We start from the raw sequence: 25,309 nt of genomic DNA, 5'->3' as shown, positions 1-25,309 counted from the left end.
CTTATTTCTACACTATCAGATAAAGATGTTAAGAAAATTCTCAGCGAATGTCAAAAGCAATTACCTATTTTCTACATTTAAATGATTTTTTTCCTCTCCTAGGTCCTGAATACTTCTAGGGATAGGCTATAGATATAAAAATTTTTAGTAAATTTCTTATTTGTTAAGGTGTTTTTGTAAATAGTTTGTTGTTAAAAAAGGTACATACTTTGGACAAATGCTACTCCACATTTGCTACAGATATAAGGGCAGAAATTTTAAAATGCCTGAAATTTGAATACAGTCTTGGACACATTCTTTGGGTTTCTATATACTATCAATCCTCCAGTGTTTCAAAAATGTTTGATCAATGTCCAAAAGCTTTGCAAAAATTTTTCCACATGTCCTCTCACTTGAATTAATTCTGGGGTGCTGCATAGGGTGTGAAAAACTGTTGGAGACTCTTTCACCTATTTTACACTTATATAATTTCTGTGCTATCATATCTCTGGTGTGAAATAGTGTTGAACTACTGTGAAATAGGGTTGATTCATCCTTAAAGACACTGATGCAATGTTTTCATTTTAAAACTTCTCTCCAGTATAAAGTCTATAATGTTTACTAATATGTGATCTTCAATTTCAAAAACTTTGCCATTCTTCACATTTATAGGACTTCTTTCTAGGATGGGTTTTCTGGTGTTGAGTAAGTGATGATTTTTGATTAAAATCCCTGCCAAATCCTTCACATTTGTAGGGCTTCTTACCAGTATATCCCCTTGTGGCAACTAAGCTGTGAGACAGTTTAAAAGCTTTCCGCATTCTCTACATTTGTAGGGCTTCTCTCCAGTATGAATCCTTTTGTGACAATTAAGATGTGAGATGCTATTAAAAGCTTTTCCACATTCTTTACATTTGTAGGGCTTTTCTCCAGTGTGGATTCTCTGGTGCTGAGTAAGTGACAATCTTTGCCTAAAAGTTTTGCCACATTCTTCATACTTGTAGGGCTTCTCTCCAGTATGAATCCTCTTGTGGCAACCAAGATGTGAGATGCTATTAAAAGCTTTGCCACGTTTTTCACCTTTGTGCAGCTTCTTTCCAGTATGAATCCTTTTGTGATAATTACAGTGTAAGATGCTATTAAAAGATTGCCACATTCTTTACATTTGTAGGGCTTCTCTCCAGTATGAATCCTGTTGTGTCTATCAAGCTGTGAGTTTGTGTTAAAACTTTTGCCATACACTTTAATTTGTAGGGCTTCTCTCCAGTATGAATTCTCTGGTGATTTTTAAGGCTTTGTTTTTGACTAAAAGCTTCACAAATTTGTTTACATGTGTGGGACATCTCTCCAGTGTGTGTGTCCACTGGTGACAAATAAGATTGGAGCTTTTATTAGAACTTTTGTCACATTCTTCGCATGGAATATCTCCTGTATGAGCACTGCGATGTTGAGTAAAGTTTTTGAGTGTGTTGAATTCTTCACATTGGTAGGTCTTCTCTGCAGAATACAGTTTTTGGTGTTTAGTAAGAGTTGAACAATCTTTTAAGGCTTTGCTACACTTTTTACATTTAAAGGTCTTTTCTTCAGTATAAATCCCCTGATGCTTAACAAGTTGTAACCTTTCACTAAACGTTTTTCTGATTTCTTTTAAATTTGTAGAGTTTATCACTGTCATAATATCTACCATGTTTAAAGAATATATCAGCTTGCTCAACATTTTCTAATCTTATAGGGCTCTCTTTCTCTATAAATTCTCTTGAATTGAGCAAACTCTGCACTGTGATTAAGAGCCCTTTCACTTGCACGTTTTGTCTTGACTATGAATATTTGGATGAGTAATAGCTTCTGAGCACTGAAGCAAGACTTTCCCAAATTTTTCATTTTGGTAAATTTTTTTTTTAGAAAATGACTAGGAGTTTCTCTATATTCATAATTTTATCACCAATGTAAATATCCTGGTAATTACTCAGGGTAGAGACATGGCTAATGGTGTTACTTTATAGCATTATCTATATAGTGCACTTTTCGGAAATCTGTATCAGAATTGTCATTGAGCAATAGTTGGGAAGTAGAAACCTTTCTACAATTCTTAATATTGTCTACTTGGGCAAAAGGAGAAATTACTCTTTTGTTGTGGAAAAATGGACATTTTTTAAAGAAACTCTCAAAAGTATCACTTTTAGAAATTTGTCTTAAATATCTTTTCTGTGCAAATGTTTGACTGGAAATTTAACTCAGTGCTACATTTATAATTGGCCAAGTTAAAAACTGATGCATGGACCATATTTGTTTTCAAATTTTCCACATTTCCTTTCAGAGGAAATATAGTCTTCAAAATGGCTGTGGATATATTCTTAAAGACATATACAGCTCCTCAAAATAATTACTCACCTATATTTTCCCATTGTTTTCTTAGTTGTAAATGGTCAAGATGATACTTTCTATATCTTCTCTCTCTCCCTTTTATTCCTTGCTCTGGTAATATTTCTTGAGGATGTTGAGAAGTCATGGCTGAAATAAAAATAATGATCATGTTTACTTACTGTACTGGGCAGAGTATATTTTGCAATCATAGGAAATTACAGCAATAAAGGAACATCATCAGGGGAGTAGGGTATTAAATCTAAGGCCATCGTTACTGCAGAAATATGTAAATCAAATAAAAATGTACACAGAAAATTACCTTGAGAACTTTCCAAATCATCTTAGTGTTCACAGTATCCAAGATGAGTACCTTACTATGGAGAGTAATATAGAAGAGGAAAATCGATTGTGTTACACAAAGCCTTTTCTCCTTCACAATATATTTTAAAAATATACCAACTTTCTTCTGTTTCATTAAAAAAGAAAAATTTGAAACATGCAAATATTTGGGGACTGTTCAAAAAGGGGTTCCTGCTTACCAACAGAAATAAAACATGGCTAAATCAAGTGTAAGAAGAGTTATGAATTACTAAATAGGAATAGTAAACTATCATTTAAAAGGAGTTTACTGAATTAAACCAACACAAAAAAATAGAATGAAATTTAGTCAAGAATTGTTAATAGTAATAAGAAGAAAATGTGTGTTTAAAGATTTTCTTTAGAAAATGTTGGAAAGAGTCAGGGGTTGTTGTATACAGCAACATAGGAGGTTGAGCCAGAAGATCAAAATTTCAAAGCCAGCCAAAGCAAAAAATGCAAAGTGGTAATGTGCCCTTAAGTTCTCTTTCCAGTACTAATAAAAACATCTCATAAATTAGGAAAAATAAAACATCCAAGTAGCTCAATTATCTCAAAATTACAGGTTTTAATCCAAGTTTTAAAACTCAGAATATTGAGAGCATCCAAGAGAAAAATATGGGTCACTTAGAAATGTGTAACTATATAATTGGGAAATCCTTAGTTGAAACTTCACAACACAGAAAGGAATTCAGGGCTATTTTCAAGGGATAAAAGAATAAAATTATCAACCAAGACATTATATTCACAGCTTCTGTCTTTTTTTTTTTTTTTTTTAGAATTTTTATTTTTATTTTTTTTTAGTTTTTGGCAGACACAACATCTTTGTTGCTATGTGGTGCTGAGGATCGAACCTGGGCCGCACACATGCCAGGAGAGCGCGCTACTGCTTGAGCCACATCCTCAGCCCCAGCTTCTGTCTTTCAATGAGAAGGAAACTGAAGACTTTAAAGATATAAAAATTACACAGTATTCATCAATACTAGATCTGTTCTCCACAAAGCACTAAAGGTAATCCTTTATTCTAAAATATAAGTGTGCACAGCAACACAAGTCATATGAAATTTTACATTTATTGGCACAAACAATTCTATTTTATTGTATGATGTGTCTCAAAACATGTAATTTTGCATTATAATTTGAAAGACAAAAGCATAAAAACAAAACTGTTAATAGGCATATATACCTGTAACAATAATATAATTTTAGAGGACACATAAATATATTCAATTTTTTAATAAAGTGAAGTCAAGTTGATACTCATACAAAGTATGAGTAGGAAATTCTTCATTTTTAGACTTTTTTGTTGGCAAATGCAATATTAAAAAATTCTGATCAAAACAAACCTTGGCTATCTGAATTAACTCTCAAAATTACAACTCGAGGTTGTCCACAGGATACTCTAAGTCTAAGAACACACATACTGAAAGCAAAGGGATATTAGAATGACACATACAAAAGTGACCAAACAAAACCTGGGTTGTCTAAATTATAGTACACAAAACATAGTTTAAGAGAGTTGCAGGACATAAAGGTTTTTTTTTTTTAATTTAAAACATCTTCTAAGAGGCAAAATAGAGAAAGGGAACCTTTCCCTAGTTTCTGCATTAAAAGTAAATACATTCACAATGAACATCCTACTTCCCAAGTGCACAAAGAAAAAATTGAGAGAGTTGAATGAAAACCAAGAATCACTGTCATCCTAGGAGACATCAATCCCCGCTTACTGAAAAGGAAAATACAGTGAAGCAAAATGGTAATTGTAAAGCATAAGACTTTGAAAATATTTTGAAACTATTGGACTTATAGAATCCCTGTTCTTAATCACAAATGGGATATTATATTGGATTGAACAATTTTATGTATTAAAACAAAGGTTAATAGATATTTAAATGATAGTTATTTGTAACCAACATGGAATAAAAATTTGAAGTAAAAAGTTATAGGGATGTTCAAAAAATCCATAAATATGTGTCAGTTTATTCAACACTCTTGGGCATCCTGTTGTTCAAGAATTGAAAGATAACTTGAAGTAGTAGTATACATCTTTTAAATTTTTTAGAGAGAGAGAGAATTTTAATATTTATTTTTTAGTTTTCGGCAGACACAACACATTTGTTTCAATGTAGTGCTGAGGATCGAACCTGAGCCGCATGCATGCCAGGTGAGCACACCACTACTTGAGCCACATCCCCAGCCCAACATCTTTTAATTTTAACTTGAGGCTCCAGGTAATATTCATCAAACTCCCATTGTTATTTTTTTTTACAGAGAAATCTATCTTTTAAATTGTATGAATATCTCCCAAAATACAAATAAAATTAGAAGAATATTTCCCTGCTAAAAAAATATACTAAAAGTTACAGCATTCAATTGTAAATGCAGATACAGAGTTAGGTACATGGAGTTCTGAGTGTGATATTAAGCCCTAAACATCAATAGCAAATTAAAACATTGCATACCAGTGTTGTTACACTATTATTCAACAAAGCCATCATGGGGGATGCAAATAAAATATACTTGAAAAGAACAGATGAGACAATTTGGAATACAAAACTATAGAATTTGAAGTCAAACAATTTATTCTAATTACAAAATGTAAGTACACTAGGTTATCTGAAATTTGTCACAGAAAGAATACTGCAGAATTCTACAGACATGATATCTCTAAACGAAAAAAGAAGCTTTCTGAACAAAAGAGAATGGTTTTGTGATGGAGAGACAGAAATGAGCCCTTGCTTCCTAGGAATTGATTTTTTTTTAGATGTAAACTTTTTAGAGATATATTGCATAACAATTAGAATTAATGTTACCGAGTATTTAAAATTTTGGAGACAGTAAGTTTTATTTTGTGGTTTTGATTACAGTGAAAGTTAAAAGATAAAGAGATTTGCAACGTTTCTCAAAGCTACATTTAAAATAATGTGGTCTTTATCCTACAAACAAGAACAAACTCATCAATATATCCTATAAATAAGAACAAACTCATCAATATACAAATGATGGACATGCATGTAATCTCAGCTACTAGGAAGTGGGAGGCAGGAGAATTGCAAATTCAAGACATCCTCAATAACTTAGTGAGAACCTCTTTCCAACTATGAGTGAAAAGGAGCTTGGGATATAGTTCAGCATTCAAGTATCACTGCCATCAATCCCCATTACCTTTACATATAGAAAATTTCAATTTCTACATACATGGGCAGAATGAAAGGCCAATCAAGATAAAATACAAAAGTCATAGACAAAAGAGGCTTAATATTTATCCAAGCAAAAGCACATATAATATTATTGGTAATATAAACAAAAGTCATGCATATCTTAATTTGTGAATCAATTAACTAATATGAGGAAAACCAGTCTATAACATGGAACTTACTGTAAAAATGAAAAAATAAAGAAAAAACCAACCAAACTGTAAATATCCACAGATGTGTTATTTTACAAATCCCCTTATTCAAGTAAAACTTACACCATCTCTCAAAAGAGCAGTGTTTGTCAATCTGACATTCATTCCATGGCAGATAATTTCACAGAAAATCCATTACACATATTCAGAAAGAACTCTGATAAGGAAATTTTAGTGAAAAAAAATGTACAAATAAGATTAGAGAAACTGACACATGATAGTAATGTATTATAATGGGTTGACCTAGAGGTCTCCATAAATGTGCAAAAATTTCCTGTAAATAATGGAAGAGGGGCTGCAGTTGTAGGCTAGTAGTAGAGTGCTTATGTAGCATGTATGAGGCCCTCGGATAGATCCTCAGCACCATATATGGATAAATGTGAAATTCATCAAGAACTAAAAAACATTTTAAAAAATTATGGAAATACTGTCAGATACTATTGACACAGGCAAGGGGAGTGTTTTGTTGTTAATTTGCATGTACAAAGACATTACTGGAGGAAAAGCAGGAGACTAGATAATTTAAAGCACAAAATACAGAACAGGTTCTTCTAATGATAACAAGAGAAAGAAATCAAAGCTTCTCAAAAATCCTTTCTGCTGGATATCAACTTTTGAATTTAGGCTTCCTCTTCTACCTCAACTATGTCCCCTGCTGTATGTGGGCCACAGTATTTGACATCACTGCATTCATCTAAGTAAACCATATGTCAAGTGAAGGATGTATATCATGCCATTGAAGGAAAACATTAAGGATGAAAACAAACATCATTAACATTTTCTCATCAGCACCAAGAACTACCCCATCTTTTTTATTGAAAGCATGAATCTTAAACTCATTCTTATGGTGATGTTCCCAAAAGATATACTTCAAGGGAAGAAAATTAAATAATGATAATTAGGAATTTTGAAGGAAAGTTATGCTCAGCCACAAAGAGCAGGTTGCTGTAGTTTTCCAACATCACTTATCTATATAAATTTTGCTGAGCAGGATGTGGGCGTTCTTATTCCTCCTCAGAGAAATCAGTGGCCACATCCCTGAATATCAATGGCTCCTGAAGTAAAAATTGGTAGATCAATAGCACACAGACCAACCATTATTCAGTTTTTAGTTTGAATTAAGAGTTAGGAGAACTGACTGTCATGTAGGAGAGTCACCTTAATTATGTAGTAAGATACTTTCTATTATCTAATTCAGATTAAAATACATAAGTCCAAAAACAGTATATATATTCCACAGAGTGAGTGAAGGATATATACAATAATCCAAGCACTGAATAAAAGCCCAACTCCTAATTTTTCTGCCATCAGTGAATGAAATTTGGGGACATTTTAGATGCAAATCAGACTTGTCAAACATATTCTCATAAGGTTATTGTGCCCAAGGGAGACCAAAAGAGTGGTTAAAAAAAAGCTTTTGAAAACAGTCTGTACCCGTGAGATTGATTGAGCTCCCGAATATAATTAGTTTCAAGTATGACCCATTCCCAATGTGTAAAATATTCATAAGATATTGACGTTTGGAGACATGTAAACTGACACTTACACCTCATGAAAAGACAGACTTGAAATATTTCAAGTTCTATAAGCAGTTCAATGAGTGAATAAATTTGGTACAATAGAGGCCCAGACAGCAGCACGTATGTATGTGTTCAAAAGACTGGGACAAAGAAATGGTTAATAAAAAAGACCTTTTAATGTAATTGTAATGGAAAAATAATGGTAACAATAAGTTACTTAAAACTCATACAACCAAGGAAATATAAACAAGGAAAATGATGGATTTGAGAAATACATAATAAAATTATTAGTCATAAAAGAGGCACAGTATGTTATCTCCGTGTGCAAAAGCAAGATGAGATCAGTAAGACACACCAGAAGCGTCCACACAGTTTTTCCATGTAGGAACTCCACATGTGGATGGATCCTAATTACTTAAACATAGCTACTTTATTGGAAGAATTACCTTGACATCAGAGCATAATCACCTCATCTACACAAATAACCAATTAAAAATCTTCAATAGCAAAATATTTAAATACTTGAGCCAACTGGAATTGTATGGTATCAAGATTTTGTGAAAGGAACAACAAGACAAATCAGGTTAGTAGATGATTGTAGTCACTGTTCACAAAACGCAAGTAAAATTCCTGACATGTTAGAATAAATATACTTTCCAAACTGGAGCACCCTCACTGTAACACTGTAGCCTTCTGTGGCTCATTCCTAAGCAGCGAGTGATGTAATTCTGGGCAGCTAAGAAAATAATTCTGTAAAGTCCACACACCTCAGATTCCTTTTGCAAAGAAAAGAAATGCTTAGTCTTCCAGAGTCACAATTCTCACAAGTTAATAGACTCATAGCTGCAGTCTAAGGTCCTTACCTACAATGTCCTTTAAATTTTATTTTTCTAAAAGAAAATGTGTGAATTTGCAGAAAATCAACAAAATTTTTAACCTTTGGGGGGCTGGGGTTGTGACTCAGTGGCAGAGCACTTGCCTAGCATGTGTGAGGCACCTAGCATGTGTGCTGATCCTCAGCACCACATATAATTAAAGAATAAAGGTACATCAACAACTAAAAATACTTTAAAAAAGAACATATTTTGACACTTTTTGGCAAAAATATCACTAGTTCAGATCTTGAACTTGTAGTCCTTCACCTCATTCTGGTGCTACTTGTAAGTCCCAGAATGTCATCTACACTTCTGATCAACTTCCTGTAAGTTGGGGGACCCTACAACTACCACATACAGAAAGGAGCATTCAATATTAAGATATTAGTTATCTACAACTCTAATAAATGAATTAAACACAACCATGATAAAATCCTAATAACCTGTTGCACAAATGTTAAAAAATTGCTTCTAAAGATATATGGAGAAGGCAGGCATACAGAGTGGTCAACAATTCTGTAGAATAAGTTTACAAGACTGAAATATCTGATGCTGAGATTTAGTATGAACTTATAGTAACTCAAAAGGTGAGTTGTGGCAAGGAATATACAAACAGATCAGTGGAACAGAACTGAAAACCTAGAAATAAACTCAAAAAACACACAAGAAAAGTCAGGACTTCACTGGAGATGATACAATCTTTTTAAAGAATTATGAACACCTTGGCATCTGTATGCAAAGAAATGAATTAGACACAGAACTTACAACTAAGATATCATCTCACTCCAGTCACAATGGCAACTGTTATGAAGACAAACAACAACACTGTTGGCGAGGATGTGGGGAAACATGCACACTCATACATTGCTAGTGGTATTGCAAATTGGTGTAGTCAATATGGAAAGCAGTAAGATTCCTTGGAGAGTTGGGAATGGAACAACCATTTGACCCAGCTAGCCCTCTTCTAGCACTTTACCTAAAGGACCTAAAAAAAAGCACACTATAGGGACCACAGCCGCATCAATGTTTATAGCAGCACAGTTCACAATAGCTAAACTGTAGTACCAATCTAGATGCCCTTCAGTGGATGCATCAATAAAGAAAATGTGGTACATATACACAATGGAATATTACTCAGCAATAAAAAATAAAATCATGACATTTGCAGGTAAATGGATGGAGTTAGAGAAGATAATGCTAAGTGAAGTTAGACAATCACAAAAAGACAAATGCTGAAACATTTCTCTGATATAAAGAGGCTAATTCATAGTGGGGATGGAAGGGAGCATGGGAGAAATAGACGAACTTTATATAGGGCAGAAGGTGGGAGGGGAAGAAAGGAGATAAGGAAGTAGGAAAGACTGTGGAATGAGACAGACATCATTATCCTTAGTACATGTATTAAAACAAATGTTGTGACTCTACTTTTTGTACAACCAGAGACATGAAAAATGTGCTCTATTAGTATAATATTAGCTGAATTGCATTCTGCTGTGAAAAATCAAGTTAGAATAAATAAAATTTTAAAAACTAATTTCTTTAATTACTATAAAAAATTGAAGAAAATTAAAACTGGGTACTTGCACAAGCAAGGCAAATTGTGTATCATTGAGCCACATCCTTAGCACAAATGTACCTCACTAATATTGGTTATTTATTTTTGAAAGACTTTCTAATGTCCATTGTTTGTCCCTCCTTTTCATATCCATTGTTTTATACCATTTATTTTTATTAAAATGACCTTTTCTCCTATCTTAAGTAACACTATACTTTTGGTATTATTAGTTTCTTTGCACAAGGTAAGAACTCCAAGTGGCCGACCTCAACCTTATCCTGCTTTACACCTATTTTTTTAGGTTTGCCTTTGTCAAACCCAAATCTTGTTTCCCTGCTGATCAGTGTCCTCAATCTCAGCAGCCATTCAGTCCCAGGGTCTTTCCAGTCTCCTTGCTCTTACATTAGCCCAGAGTGGATCTCCCTCATTTCCACTAGGATATCAGCCCTAGATACAAGATAGGGCTGTGAAGACAAAACAGAGAAACAACCCAAGGACAGTAAGCTGTGAGAGACAAGAGTAAGGCTGCCCATCTATAGGAGCAAACCAAACCCTGTCACATAAGTGGCACATAGAGAAACCTGACATGATATTTTCAGATTGCCCTTAAGAATATCGCACACATGTGTTTATGAAAAAATCCAATTTACACAATCATTGTAATTTTTCATACCAGGAATTGAACCTCACACTTTTTCACTGAGGCACAACCCTAGCTTTTTTGAACACATATTTTACTTGGAGACAGCATCTTGTCAAGTTGCTTAGGACACCACTTGACTGCTGAGTCTTGCTTTGAATTCACAATCCTCCTGCCTCACTGGAATCGCAGGTGTGAGTCATTAAACCCAGTTATCATCTTTCAGTTTGATCATTGTATTACCAACTCCACTCTCAAAATCCAGTGCCAACAGATTTGCCACCATTTTTTAATCTAAGTTCCTGAAATCATGTGAAACTAATTATATGTGCTCACATTTACCTTTCTGTTACAAAATTAGTCCCCATTTTAACTGACCTACAGTTAAAGCATAATATACAAAAGATGGATATAACAAATATTTTTGAGATAGTTTAACAATGGTTAATTACACTTTATTTTCACCTGTTGATGAAACTGTCTCCAAAATAGATGATATCTAGGCTGATAAATGACTTCCTGACAAATATGAACATGGAGAGTTCATGCCTTGTATGTTATCAGGCCATTATAGCCTGAAATAAGAAATGAACAGCAAGAAAAATGCAAAATACTACCAAAAAACCCCTCAGTCTTATTAAACACAAAGTTAAACTATTCCCCAAATCAGTATAAGGGAAGAATAAAGATCAAAAATAAAATTAAGAAAATGGAGAATGAAAGAATAATACAAATGACTGATGAAGAAACAGTTGGTTCTTTGACATGAATAAAATGAAAAAAAAAAAAAAACTCTTAGACAAGCAAATCAAAAAGAAGTTTGAATCCTCATAATCAGAGGGGAAAGAAGAGCTCTTACCAAAGAAACCAATGTAATTCAGAGGATAATCAGAGACTACTGTCAAATATTCCAGGGACTACTGGAATATTGAAGTACACTGAAAAATCTAGAAGAAACAATTATATGCATAAGTGTATATAATATACCAAAATTGAAGCAGGTAGATTCACAAACCCAAAATAAAAAGCGGAGCTGGAGTTATGGCTCAGCGGTAGAGAACTTTCCTAGCATACGTGAGGCCTTGGGTTCAATCCTCAGCACCACATTTAAAAATGTATTTTAAAAATAATAAAGGTCTTTCACCTATTGCACAAGAATTAAAACTAAGAATCAACAAATGGGATGAATTCATACTATATTTCTTTTTGCAGAGAAAAAAACTTATCTGTGAGGTTAACAAGGAGCCTACATACTGGGAATAGTTTTTTACCTCTCACACATCAGATGGAGCTCTAATATCTAGTATATATAAAGAGCTTAACAAGTACCAAAAATAATCCAATCAATAAATGGGCCAAGGACCTGAACAGACATTTCTAAGAGGACACGCAATCGATCAATCAATATATGAAAAAATGCTCATCATCTCTAGCAATCAGAGAAATGCAAATCAAAACTACTCTAAGATACCATCTCACTCCAGTCGTTATGGCAGCTATTATGAAGACAAACAGTAAGCGTTGGTGAGGATGTCGGGAAAAGGTATACTCATACATTACTGGTGGGACTGTAAACTAGTGTGGTCAATTTGGAAAGCAGTATGGAGATTTCTTGGAAAGCTGGGAATGGAACCACCATTTGACCCAGCTATCCCTCTTCTTGGACTATACCCAAAGGACCTAAAAAGAACATACTACAGGGACTCAGCCACATCAATGTTTATAGCAGCACAATTCGCAATAGCTAAACTGTAGAACTTACCTAGATGTCCTTCAGGGAATGAATGGATAAAAAATGTGGCATTTATACACAATGTTACTCAGCACTAAAAAGAACAAAATCATGGCATTTGCAGGTAAATGGATGGTGTTGGACAAGATAATGGTAAGTGAAGTTAGCCAATTCCCCCCCTCAAAAAAAATCCAAATGTTTTCTCTGATATAAGGGGGTGACTCAAAGTTGGGTAGGGAGGAAGATTACCTCTAGGTAGGGAATAGGGGTGGGAGGAAAAGGGAGGGAGAAGGGGAATAGCAAGGATAGTGGAAGGAGACGGTCATCATTATACAAAATACTTGTATAAAGATTTGAAGTTAGTGTCAGCATACCTTATATGCAAATACAGACATAATAAATTGTGTTATAAGGTGTATTAAGAATTGTGCAAAAATTAATAAGAGCTCATATATAATGGCATAATTTGCTATGAACATACTTTATATACAGAGGTATGAATTTAATGCATTCTACTACTGTCATGTAGAAAAGAAATAATAAAGGTCCTCAAAGTTTTCTAAAAAAGAATGCAATTGCAGCAGTAATACCAAACCTTCAAAAAAAACAGTTCTATACAACAAGAACTTAACACTTAATATCAGATCATTAAGAAGGAACTAACATAATGCTTCTCAAATTATTCCATAAATGGAGAAGCAAGGAACTCTCTCAAATTTATTCTATGAATCCAGCATCAAGATGTTATCAAAACTAGACAAGAGCCCAGCTCTTTTGTACACCTCTAATCACAGCAAATTGGGAGGCCAAGGCAGGAGGATCAAGAAGCTTAAGTCCAGTCTCAGTAACTTACCAAGACCTTATCTCAAAATAAAATTAAACTGGAATTGTAGTTCAGAGTTATAATGTTTCTAGGTTCAATCCATAGTACCACAAAAAATATTCCATGATGAAAACCACATAGCAGGAAAAAAACTACAAATATAATTGATGAACTTAGATGAAAGCCTGCTCAATAAAATAGCAAATCAAATCAAATTCAAAGCACCTTAAAAATCATTCAACATGATCCAGTTGTTTACTTTTCAGGAATGCAACAAACACAAGTCAATAATTATAATACACATACACATAGAAAAAATATAAAACCCATGTGATCATTTTAATAGGTGCTGGAAAAAGCTTTTGTTGAAATTCAACATCACTTCTTGATAAAAATTCTAAAGAAACTAGGAGTAGAAGCAACTTACCTCCCATCATAAATGCTATATATAACAAACTTAAGCCAACATCCTACTAAATAGGAAAGAGCTGTGTGCATTTCTTCTAAAATAATGGGCAATCAAAGAATGCGCACCATCACCACTCCTCTACAATTAAGTATTTAAGTGTTAGTTGGGGTGTTTGGCAAGAGGCAGATATAAAATATTACAAATAGGAAAGAAAGGGTTTGGGGCTGTAGCTCAGTGGTAAAGGGCTTGCCTCACATGAGTGAGGCACTCGGTTCAACCCTCAGCACCACATAAAAATAACGCTATTGTGTGTTCATCTACAACTAAATATTTTAAAAAGACAAATTATCTCTGTTTGCAATTTATATGATCTAAACTTTAGAAAATTGTACAGTTTTCACCAAAAGACTTTTAGAGCTGATGAACAAGTTCAGAAAAGTTGAAGAATATATAAATAAATCAAAAATCAATACCTTTGGCCAAAATAATCTGTTGAGAAATAAATCAGAAACTTCATTCTATTCCAAATAACTTAAAATGCTTTATTACAAGTCTTAGCAAAGATAAGGAATACCACTACAAGCAAATTTACAAAACGATAAGAAAATTAAAATCATTGACAGATTAATTAAAGCCATCAGATAAACTGAACCTACCTACAGATTCAATATAATCTCCTTCAAATTACCCATGATATTATTCTCAGAACTAGAAAATACTAAAAATCATATGGAATAATAAAACCCCAGAAAAGGAAGCAGTTCTGGAACCCTGTAAATTCTGTAAACCGTCAACCTAGAGACCTCACTATTCCTGACTTCAAATTATATGACTGCACCATAGGGACAGAAGCAGAGTCCTTCTGGGAAAAGAGACACAGAGACCAGTGAGATGATACAAGCTACAGAGACCTACAGAATTTCCTTCAGTTGATTATTGACAAAAGTTCCAAAGTATGAATAGAAGAAATCCTCTTTAACAAGTTATGCTGGGAAAATAGAATATTCATAGGTCAATGTCAACTGGACTGAAGACCAGAGAATACACCCCAGAACTTTAAAATTATTTAAATAAAATCTAAGGGAAGCACTAGAGTGGGCAGGTATGGGGAGCCACTCTGAGCTCCTGTAGCCTCTTCACTTGGCCCTGAGCCCAGGGCATTCTGGTTTGGCTTTGCAAGCGATTTGGTGGCTCCTCCCACTTAATGGATTATGCAGAGCAGGGACCTCAATCTTTTCTGGGCCAGGGAGGCTGCTCTGGTAGCCCTGGAGTTGGGCATCACTCATTGGGCCTGGACAGCCCACCTCCTACTTTAAGTGGCCAAAGAACATTCTATGGAAAACCTTTGCTGTTCCCCCATATAAATAAACCAAACCTGGGCTCTCATGCTCTCCTTCCAGTGTGGAAGCTCGACCCCTTAAAACCCATCCCATCTCCACTTTCTACAGTTACTTCCTGTGTCATATGGCTTTGATGCCTTCCTGTGCTTAGCTTTATTTTACAGCCAACTCACTCCACGCAGGGGAACCCAGCTACCATTGCCTGTGAGGGCCATGGTGAGAGGCAGTGACACTCTAAAAAATACTCATAGCACAGCAAATAATATCAAGGACCAATACTGGTTATGGCTATGCACAGCAAAGGGGAAAATAACAGCATAAAGAGACAACATACTGAAAGAGAAATTTTTGTCATTTACTATTCTAACAAATGATTAATATCTGAAATATCTATATCTATATATCTGAAATCTCTCTCTCTGAAATCTCTCTCTCTGAAATTTCTCTGTCTCTATGAAATTTCTCTGTCTCTCTCTGAAATATCTCTCTGAAATCTCTCTCTGAAATCTATCTCCCCCTCTCTGAAATCTCTCTCTCCCCCTCTCTGAAATCTCTCCCTCTCTTTGAAATATCTCTCCCTCTCTGAAATATCTCTCTGAAATATCTCTGTATCTCTGAAATCTCTCTCCCTCTCTCTGAAATCTCTCTCTCTGAAATCTCTCTCCCTCCCTCTATCTGAAGTATCTCCCTCCCTCCCTCTCTCTGAAACCTCTCTCCCTCCCTCTCTCTGAAACGTCTCTCCCTCCCTCTCTCTGAAACCTCTCTCCTTCTTTCTCCCTCTCTCTGAAACATCTCTGAAAACTCTGTCCTTCTCTCTCCCTTTCTCTGAAACCTCTCCTTCTCTCTCCCTCTCTCTCTGAAACTTCTCTCCCTCTCTCTGAAACCTCTCTCCCTCTGTCTCTGTCTCTGTGTCTCTCTCTGTCTCTCGCACACACTTTCTCTGTCTCTCTCACACTCTCTCTCTCACACACTCTCACTCTGTCTCTCTCTTTCACACTCTCTCTGTCTCACACTCTCTGTCTCTCTAACACTCTCTCTGTCACTCTCTCTGTCACACTCTGTCACACTCTCTCACTTCTTGTCTCACATTCTCTCTCTGTCTCTCTGTCTCTCACACTCTATCTCTCACACTCTCTCTGTCTCTCTCTGTGGGTCTCTGTCTCTGTCACACTCTCACTCTTTTTCTGTCACACTCACTCTCTCTGTTTCAGTCTGCCACACTCACAATCACACTCTGACTCTGTCTCTGTCACACTCACACTCACACTCTCTCTGTCTTGCACACTCTCTGTCTCTGTCTCACACTCTCTGTCACTCTGTGTCTTTTTCTCTCTGTCTCTCACTGTCTCTCACACTCTGTCTCTCTCTCACACTCTGTCTCTGTCTATGTCTCTCTCTAACACTCTGTCTCTCTCTAACACTCTGTCTCACACTCTCACTCTCTCTTGGTCTCACACTCTCTCTATCTCTCTCACACTCTGTCTCTGTCACACTCCCACTCTCTCTGTCTCGCACACTCTCTGTCTCTGTCTCACACTCTCTGTCACTCTGTGTCTTTTTCTCTCTGTCTCTCACTGTCTCTCACACTCTGTCTCTCTCTCACACTCTGCTCTGTCTCACACTCTCTCTTGGTCTCACACTCTCTCTGTCTCTCTCACACTCTCTCTCAGTCTCACACTCTCTCTCACTCTCTGTCTTTGTCTCACACTCTGTCTCTGTCTCACACTCTCTCTCTGTCTCTCTGTCTCTCTCTCAGTCTCTCTGTCTCTCTGTCTCTCTCTCAAATGTCTCTATTTCTCAATGTCTCTGAAATGTCTTTCTCTCCAATCACTCCAGTCTCTGTCTCTCTCTCTCCAATCTCTGTCTGTCTGTCTCTGTCTCAAATCTCTGTCTCTCTCTGAAATGTCTCCCTCGGTCTGTCTCTGAAATATCTCTCTCGGTCCATCTCTGAAATATCTCTTGCTCTCTTTCTGAAATGTCTCTTTCTGAAATGTCTTTCTAAAATGTCTCTGTCTCTGTCTTTCTGTCTCTCTGTGAAATGTCTGTCTCTGTCTGTCTCTGTCTCTCCCTCATCTCTCTATTTAATCTCTGGCTCTCTGTCAAATCTGTCTCAAATCTCTCTGTCTCTCAAATCTCTGTCCCTCTGTCTCTCTCACATCTCTGTCTCACAACTCTCTCATTTCTCTCTCACACCTGTCTCTCTCACACCTGTCTCTCTCACATCTCGCTCTCACATCTGTCTCTCACATAACTCTCTCTCTCTCAAATCTCTGTCTCTCAATCTTTCTCTCAAATCGCTGTGCCTGTCTCTGACACACACACTCTCACACTCTCTCACACACACTGAAATGTCTATATATATATTTAAGAAATCAACATGAAAATAAAATACAAATTAACCCATTCAACACTTGGACCAAAAAAAACCACCACCACCACCACAACAACAACAAATAAAACAGAAGCTTCTCAAATAAGTTAAAATGGCCAACTATTTTGTGAAAACATTTCAACATCTTTAGGCATCTGAGAAATACAAATCAACTCTCTCCTGAGATTTTGCCTCACTGTAGTCAGAACAGCCATCATCTAGAGTAAAAACCACCACCAGTCCTGTCAAGAATGTAGGGAAAAGGAAACCCTTATATAATGTGGGTGGGAGTGAACTGGTACTGCCAGAATGGAAATCATTATGTGATTTTCTTAGAAAAGTAGAAACTGGAATTATATGATACAGCTAATCTATGAGATCACTCCTCAGTATATATTTCAAAGAATTAAAGAAACCACACACTAACCATTCCCATGTTTACTACCAGATAATTTACAATGGCTAAGATATGAGATCTAGCCAGGTATGCATTAACTGATGAAGGGATAAAGAAAATGTGGTATCCATACACAATTGGAATTTATTCAACCACAAAGAGCAAATTCAACTGTTTGTAAGAAAATGGATGCAATTTGGGAGCAGTATGTTAACTCCAATAAGCCAGACTTATAACAATTAGTGTTGTATGTTTAATCTCATAGGTGGAATGAATAGAAAAGAAAAAACGGCATAGAAGATAAAACATTAAGATAAAGGAAGGGAATCAGTGAGGGCCAAGAGATACTGAGGAGTGAAATTGATCTCATTGTAATGTGCTTCTAAGAACATGCTGCAATGGAAACAACCACATTGTATAATTAACAGGAAATGGAACAATGTTTACACATTCCACTGACTACTGTTGCTTTTGCCTCATATGTGTTTTCTATTTCCAGGTGGTAATGCAAAATTGAAAGGCACAAAAACTTGACAGATGGATTGAAGAACCAAGGCACTGGACTTTCCCGATGCCAGAAAATATCACTTTTATTTATTTTTTCCTGTCCAGTTCCATAAAGTGCAATTAAGTGAGATGGTATTATGGGTAATATATGAGGTTTCCCCCAAAGGTTCATGTATGAAATTGTGCAAGACTTCTCAGAGGTGAAATGGTTAGATTATGAGCACAAGAAACAAATCCATTGATATGCATCAACTGGGTGATATAATTGGAAGATGGGTTGTGTCTGGAGAAAGTAGTTTCCTGGGGTCTGCCTTTGGAGTTTATGTAACATCCCTGTTTAATGGCATCCTCTCTTGGCTCTGTGGCAGTCATGTTCTGGGCAGATTTCCTTTGTCACGCCTTTCCATCCTGATACTCTTCCTCAACTGTGACCCAAAGCTATGGTGTTAGTGACTGGAATGAAGCTCTAAAACCATAATGAGCCAAAATAAAATTTTCCTCCCTCCAAGTTGTTCTTCTCAGGTTCTTTGGTCACAGTGATTCAAAGCTACCTCAATGCAGGGGTTATGAGTAAGTAACTATTTATTTAATTAGTGAAATAAATTTAAAGGGTGAATCTGGCTTCCTGTGAGATGTAGTAAATTATATTAACAAAGAAACAAATCATGTTTCAAAATGGAGAAAAAATAGTGGAAAATCCTTAGTAGAAACTAGTTTAGGGAGAATGTCACTAATGAGGACCTAAAATAACTTCCACAGTATAGTGGAGGAAAATGTACACTTAAAAATAGTGGAGAAACGGGAGTGCGGCCTGCTCCCCCGGGCCCTCTGGGGCCGCCGGCCCCCGGCCGGCGGGTGCGCTGGGGGGCCCGAGGACAGGACGCGGCCTCTCCTGCAGATCCCCGGAGCTCCTGCTGCGAGTGCCCACTGGCTGGCCCTGGCTGTGAAGGACCGGTGAGCCTGCCACCCAGATGGATGACCTGATGGCGGCGGCGACCTGTCGGGCCCCGGACCTCGAGGGCTGCCGGGTCTCCTGGCTCAATCGTGCCCGTCCCAGCTGAAGCCGCCACCCAGGACGTGGCGCCTTTGGGTGGCGGCGGGCGTGGCATGGCGAGAAGAATGGCGGCCGCCCGAACGCCGCGGAGGCCGGCAGGGGCTTAAAGATCCCAAGGAGGAGGATGGACGCCTGAAAGCTCGACCACGCGTTGGACAGCGGAGCCGCACAGACCAGGGCTCCCCGTGAGCGCTCTGACACACACAGCCCTTATCACAGACCAGGGCTCCCCGTGAGCGCTCAGTGCCGGCTCCTCGAGACCGCACCTTGTCTCGGCCAACAAAGACCGGAACCGTCCTGGAAGGTGAGCGGAGCCCCGGAAGACGACGACGGGTGGAACGGTTAGCGGCCTCGGGCGGTTGGTGTTCGTTCTACCGAAGAGAGAAACGGTAGAGTCACAAGCCGCATCTACCCAGTTGGAAACGCCCGCCACCCTTTGGGAAGATTTCCTGGCCCTTTGTAAAAGGCCTGTGTATATAATATGAAAAAGCTGCTCTCTACTTGCCCCCCAACCTTTTAAAACTTGTGTTGCATCTAGACATTCTAAATTTGTAAAGAGGATGCCTGACATATGATAGAGTTAGAAAATAACGCCTTGTAAATGTCCGTTTGTTTGAAAAAATCAGAAATGTCTTCTGGAAGTGACTTTGAAATGAATTTGTTAGACCACCTCTAGGAGCGACACTTGTCCACGTTTGTTCAGTGGGTTGTTGGACATGGAGGAGACTATGAAAAGGAGGTCCTGTGCCAGACTGGTTTTACGTAAAAGACATTTTTCATATAATAACCATTGTTTTGCGTGTGCATTTTATTCCTCATTAGTGTATATATAGTTGAAAATGCTGAATACTTTTTTTTTTTAAATATCTAGGTTTTCTAGATGTTCTAAAGTGCCTGATATATGTTAAAAGTAGAAGTGGTAAAATATATGACACATTTTGTAAATTTCTTTTTGTTAAAATTCTTATGAAATGGTTTCTTTTTTTCGGGGTGGGGGGGGTGCAATAGCCAAACCCCTGTTGAATAGTACTGTTGTGTGCTGGTCCTGGGGAGCACCGTGCCAGTGTGCTTACCGAGAGCCAAGAGTTGTCTATGGGTTTTGTTTTACTTTGCTGTGTACATAGTGTATATAAAGGACAAATGAGTCCTCCTAATCTACATCTAGCCTTTCTAGATGTTAAAGAGGTTGCCAGTGTATGACAAAAGTAGAATTAGTAAACCAGTTTTGAATATTTTGTGTTAAAATTCCTAGGAAAGATTGTCTTCTGAAAATTTGGGCATTGTAGCCCACTGGGTCAGTGAAGGGCCAGAATGCTCATATTTTGAAGACATTTTCAAATTAGAACTATTGTTACATGTGTGCAGTGTATTCAAGACTGTCATGTACATAGTGGACAAATTGAGTCCTTACTTGAAACATCTAGTCTTGTCTAGATGTTTAGAAGTGCCCGATGTATGTTAAATGTAGAGGTAGTAAAATATCACTTTGTAAATATCTTTTTGCTAAAATTCATATGAAATAGTTTTTTGGGAATGGAACTATTAAACCACCTTTGTGAGCGGTATAGTACTGTCTGTATTTGCTCAGTGATGTGGAGGAGGTGGGAAGGAAGCAATTGCAAAAGGTTAGTGTGTTCATATTTGGACATTTTCAGACATCAGTTTTCTATGTTTTGTGCATTTTGTTTTTGCTGTGTATATAGTGTATATAATGGACAAATAAGTCCCAATTTTGCAACATCTAGTCTCTAGATGTTAAAGAGGTTGCCAGTGTATGACCAAGTAGTTAGTAAAATTAGAACATTTTGTACATTTTTTTTATTGAAATTCATAGGAAAGCTTGTTCTCTGTAAAAAGACTTTTGGATATGGATTTGTTCGACCATCTCTAAGTGTTACATATGCCTGTACTTGTCCACTGGACTGAAAATAGAAGGTAATGAGGAGGGAGAGGTTCAAGGACAAAATGGTCATATTAGAAGATACCTCATATTTAACCATTTTTACGCGTGCAATTTTATTTACCAGTGCTGTGTGAATAGTGGACAGGGTCTTATGTGGAATATCTAGTCCTTCTATATATTTAGAAGTGCTTGATATATTTAAAAGTAAAAGTAGTAGAATTGAAACTTTTTGTAAATAGCTTTTAAAAACTGATGAGAAATATTGTGTTTGGAATTGTTAAACCACTCTTAACAGAATACTGTCTGTTGTACTTGTTGATTGGGTTGAGGGAGGTGGGAGGGAAGAAGTTGCAAAAGGTGTTTAACATTGTTAGTGTGTGCTAGAAAACTTCAGCTTACCCATTGCCTTGTACCGTGCATTTCATTTAACTTTGCTGTACTGTATATATTGTACATATACTGGACAAAGGAGTCCTAATTTTATAATATCTAGTCTCTAGATATTAAAGAGGTTGCCAATGTATGACAAAAGTAGAGTTAGTAAACTCACACATTTTGTACACTTTGTGTTAAAATTCATAGAAAGGCAGTCTTCTAAAAAGGACTTTTGGAAGTGAAATTGTAACATCATATCATGTGACACTCAGATGTGACATGTGACAACAGGAGAAAGAAGTAGAAGAATTGAAGGATTCTAGGCCAGAATGATCCTACTTAGAAGACACTTTCAGATATAGCCATTGTTACATGTGTGTAGTTTATTTAACACTACTATGTACATAGTGGACAAACTTAAGTCCTTATTTGAAACATCTAGTCTTTCTAGATGTTTAGAAGTGCACAAAGTATGTTAAAAGTAGAGGTAGTAAATAAAACATTTTGTTATATATCTTTTTTTAAAAAAAATTCGTGAGGAAATAACTGTCTTTTGGAAATGGAATGATCAAAACACTTCTCTGAACCGTACATATTATATCTGTGCTGGTTCAGAGAGGAAGAAGGAAAAGAAAATATAAAGGGCTTTATACCAGTGTATTTTCTGTGAAGCAGAATTGTCATTGTCCCTTATATTTGTGGGTTTTGTTTTACTATTCTGTGTAAATAGTGTATATAAAGGACAAATGAGTCCTAATTTACATCTAGTCTATCTAGATGCTAAAGAGGTTGCCAGTGTATGACAAAAGTAGAGTTAGTAAACTAACACACCGAGTACATGTTGTTAAATTCATAATTAAAACCACTTAGAAAGTGAAATTTGTTAAAAGTCATCTCTGAGCATTACAGATGCATATACTGACCCATTGGTTGATAAGACTAGAAGGGGAAGGGTTCTAGGCCAGAATGTTAACTGTTTGGAAGACACTTTCAAATTTTAGCCTTTAAAAAAAGGGGTGTGTGTGGGGGAGTTTTGCTTCAAAGTATAGCCTTTGTTAAGTAAGTGTTGCAGTTTATTCAGTGCTACTGTATGTATAGTTGGAAACTGAAGTCCTTGTTGGGAACATCTAGTGTTTCTAGATGTTGAAAAGTGCACAACACATGGGAAAAGTAGAGAGCTAAAGTAATGCCCTTTAAGTATGTTTTGTTACTACTTAGGAATGGTTGCCATTTAGGGGAATGGAATTGTTGAACTTGATGTCTTGGAGGGTAGGTTGAAGGTTCACTGGGTCCGGGGTAGGGGAAGGAGAAAGTATGCATAGAGAAGCAATGGGTGCCCTTTAGATTAGTTCAGATTGTCTAGCCATTGTTATATGTGCATTTTAGTTAATCTTGCTGGGTATTAAAGGATAAGTCCTAATGCCCAAAGTTTGTTAACAATAGCAAAATAATCCCTATATAAATGTCCTTTTGTTAGCTTTTAGAAAGAACCGTCTTCTGAGAGTGACCCTTGTTAATCCAGCTCTTGGAGCTAGGGATAGTCCTGAATTTAGTCACTGGAGTGGTGAAGAGGAAGGGGGAGGGGAAGTGCTCTTTGCTAAAGTCTCCATATTTGGAAGACAGGTTTAGATTATAACCATATATCTATATGTACATTTTTGGTAAATTGTGTTTTTGTGCAAAGTTCATACTTCATTTCACAATATTTAAGCTTTCTAGATGCTTGAGGTGACAGTGAATCATAAAAAGTAGTGCTAGTGAATTAGACAACTTGTAAATATCTTTTTGTTATAATTGATAGAAAAGATGCATCTTGGACATGGAATTGTTGTATCTCTGGGCATTGTGTATCAGGACTTGTTCATTAGGCTGGCAGCAGAGGGGCACAGAGAGACACACAGAAAGATGGAAGCAAGTGCTCAAAAGATTTACATTTTGATGTGAGCCACTGGTGTGTGTGCATCTTCTGGCTGTACTATAGGAATATTTTAATTCACTAGGAACATGCATTCTTGCTAATATTTTAGTAGTAGAAATCTGTTAATGATTAACAAGCTTGGTGTATTCTGTTGCTGTTTCATTTTACATTGAGCATTAAGAGAATGAATTGTTTTAGTTGTAACTCTGCCAATATGTCTATCTAGAGGCCTGTTGCCATTTCTGTCTTCAGTGAAATTTTTGTCCCCAAGAAAGGATAACAGATTGAGTTGGTGTATTCTTGGTTATCAAAAAATACTCATGTAGCTTCAGGATTTTGAATTGGTGAATATTCATGATGTGTGGAAAAGCATAATACCACAATCTCAATCACACAAAATGGGATATTGTGTATATATGCACACAACCTAGAGGGACATGTCCAACTAAGCTTCTTGTGACTGAATGACTTTGTTCTTTGCTTGTGTTTTTCCCCCCTGTAATGTATAATTTACTTTTAAAAAATAAAAATTATTTAAAAAAAAAATAAAAAAAAAATAAAAATAGTGGTCACATTCTGAGTTTTGTAGGGGTAGAGAATTTCCAAAAAGAAAAAAAAATTCATCTACACATGAAACTTAAAAAATGATTAAAAATGTAAATACATGAAATATATTTTTTCTTAGCCTATCAGAGTAATGATATCACAAGACAACTTGGCATTTTGAAGATAAGGGATTTTTGAAAACAGGCTACATATCCTTGATTTCTCCCTGAAACTATATAAACTAGTAAAGTTATATTAATATGTTTCAGCCAGTCCAGAAATATATATATGTCTGAGTGAGTAATTCTAAAGTCCTTGAGCCCAGCATGTGTATGTTCCTCACGACCATCCATGCTATTCCTTAGGAATCACAGAACATGTGTCAAGAAAAATGGGATGATACTTTAAGAATGTTTTCAACGTGGTGCTGATGTTAAGACCACTACTGACTACTAGATCTATGGAGTAACCTCTTACATATTTCCTATAGCATTAAAAAAAATCCTTACCTGCAAAGAAATAGCACCAAACCTAGGCCAAATGACACTTGGAAAAACTCACTATAGGTGAGAATGTTAGAATAAAGCCATTGCCTGGATCCCTGCAAATTTCCAATTCCCACCAAAAAACCTAAAACTCTAATGTAAAAAACACTGTTTAAAATACACTTCCACACATGGGTCTAGGGTGTTCTTACTCTATAGGTTTGTAGTGCTCTTGTAGTGTTCTAAGATCCCTTCTTGGTGGGGAAGGACAATATTAACTGATACCAATATCAACAATTTATTGCCTATGAAAAAATTGTTGTTATAAAGATATTTAGAGTTTAGTCTCAATGTACAAAAATGTTGGATTCAATTATTATCTAATTATAATTGTAGTTAAAACACAGGATGTTAAATAGTCAAATTTGAGGGGGGAAGAAAAATGAAAGAAGAAAAAAACAAAAGGGCTATATAATACCTCTATATTATATTATACAGATGACTCAGGGCTCCTATTTTATGCAAAGTTCCTGGTTTCACATATGTTGGGGATGTGAGGGTGGGAGGATAGAAGGGTAGAACAGAAAATAAAAATGCTCTAAAGAAGAAACCAGGGTTGTTGCCAGTTTTAGAGATCCATTTCTTTTCTGTTTGTCTTCTCATCCAATAGATGAGGTTGTCTGTTTTAAGCTGGTGTCTATGGATGGTGTGGGTAACCAGGCCGGGAAGTCTGTTCCTGGTGTAGGGTGT

The 25,309-nt window shown here is 36.4% G+C and overlaps 1 long non-coding RNA gene across 2 annotated transcripts in view; it reads left to right on the top strand.

Moving 5' to 3' along the window:
* Window positions 1-5,572, top strand: part of LOC120893001 (uncharacterized) — a 63,371-nt gene extending 57,799 nt beyond the window's left edge. For both annotated transcript variants that reach the window (XR_013424007.1, XR_005737896.2), the window contains exon 2: window positions 3,505-5,572. This is a non-coding gene — a long non-coding RNA (uncharacterized LOC120893001). The remainder of the gene's footprint in view (window positions 1-3,504) is intronic.
* Window positions 5,573-25,309: the final 19,737 nt, after the last annotated feature.

This window comes from Ictidomys tridecemlineatus, chromosome 7 (genome assembly GCF_052094955.1).
Source record: "Ictidomys tridecemlineatus isolate mIctTri1 chromosome 7, mIctTri1.hap1, whole genome shotgun sequence".
NCBI classification, from domain to species: Eukaryota; Metazoa; Chordata; class Mammalia; order Rodentia; family Sciuridae; genus Ictidomys; species Ictidomys tridecemlineatus.
This window is presented reverse-complemented; position numbering and strand designations above follow the sequence as displayed.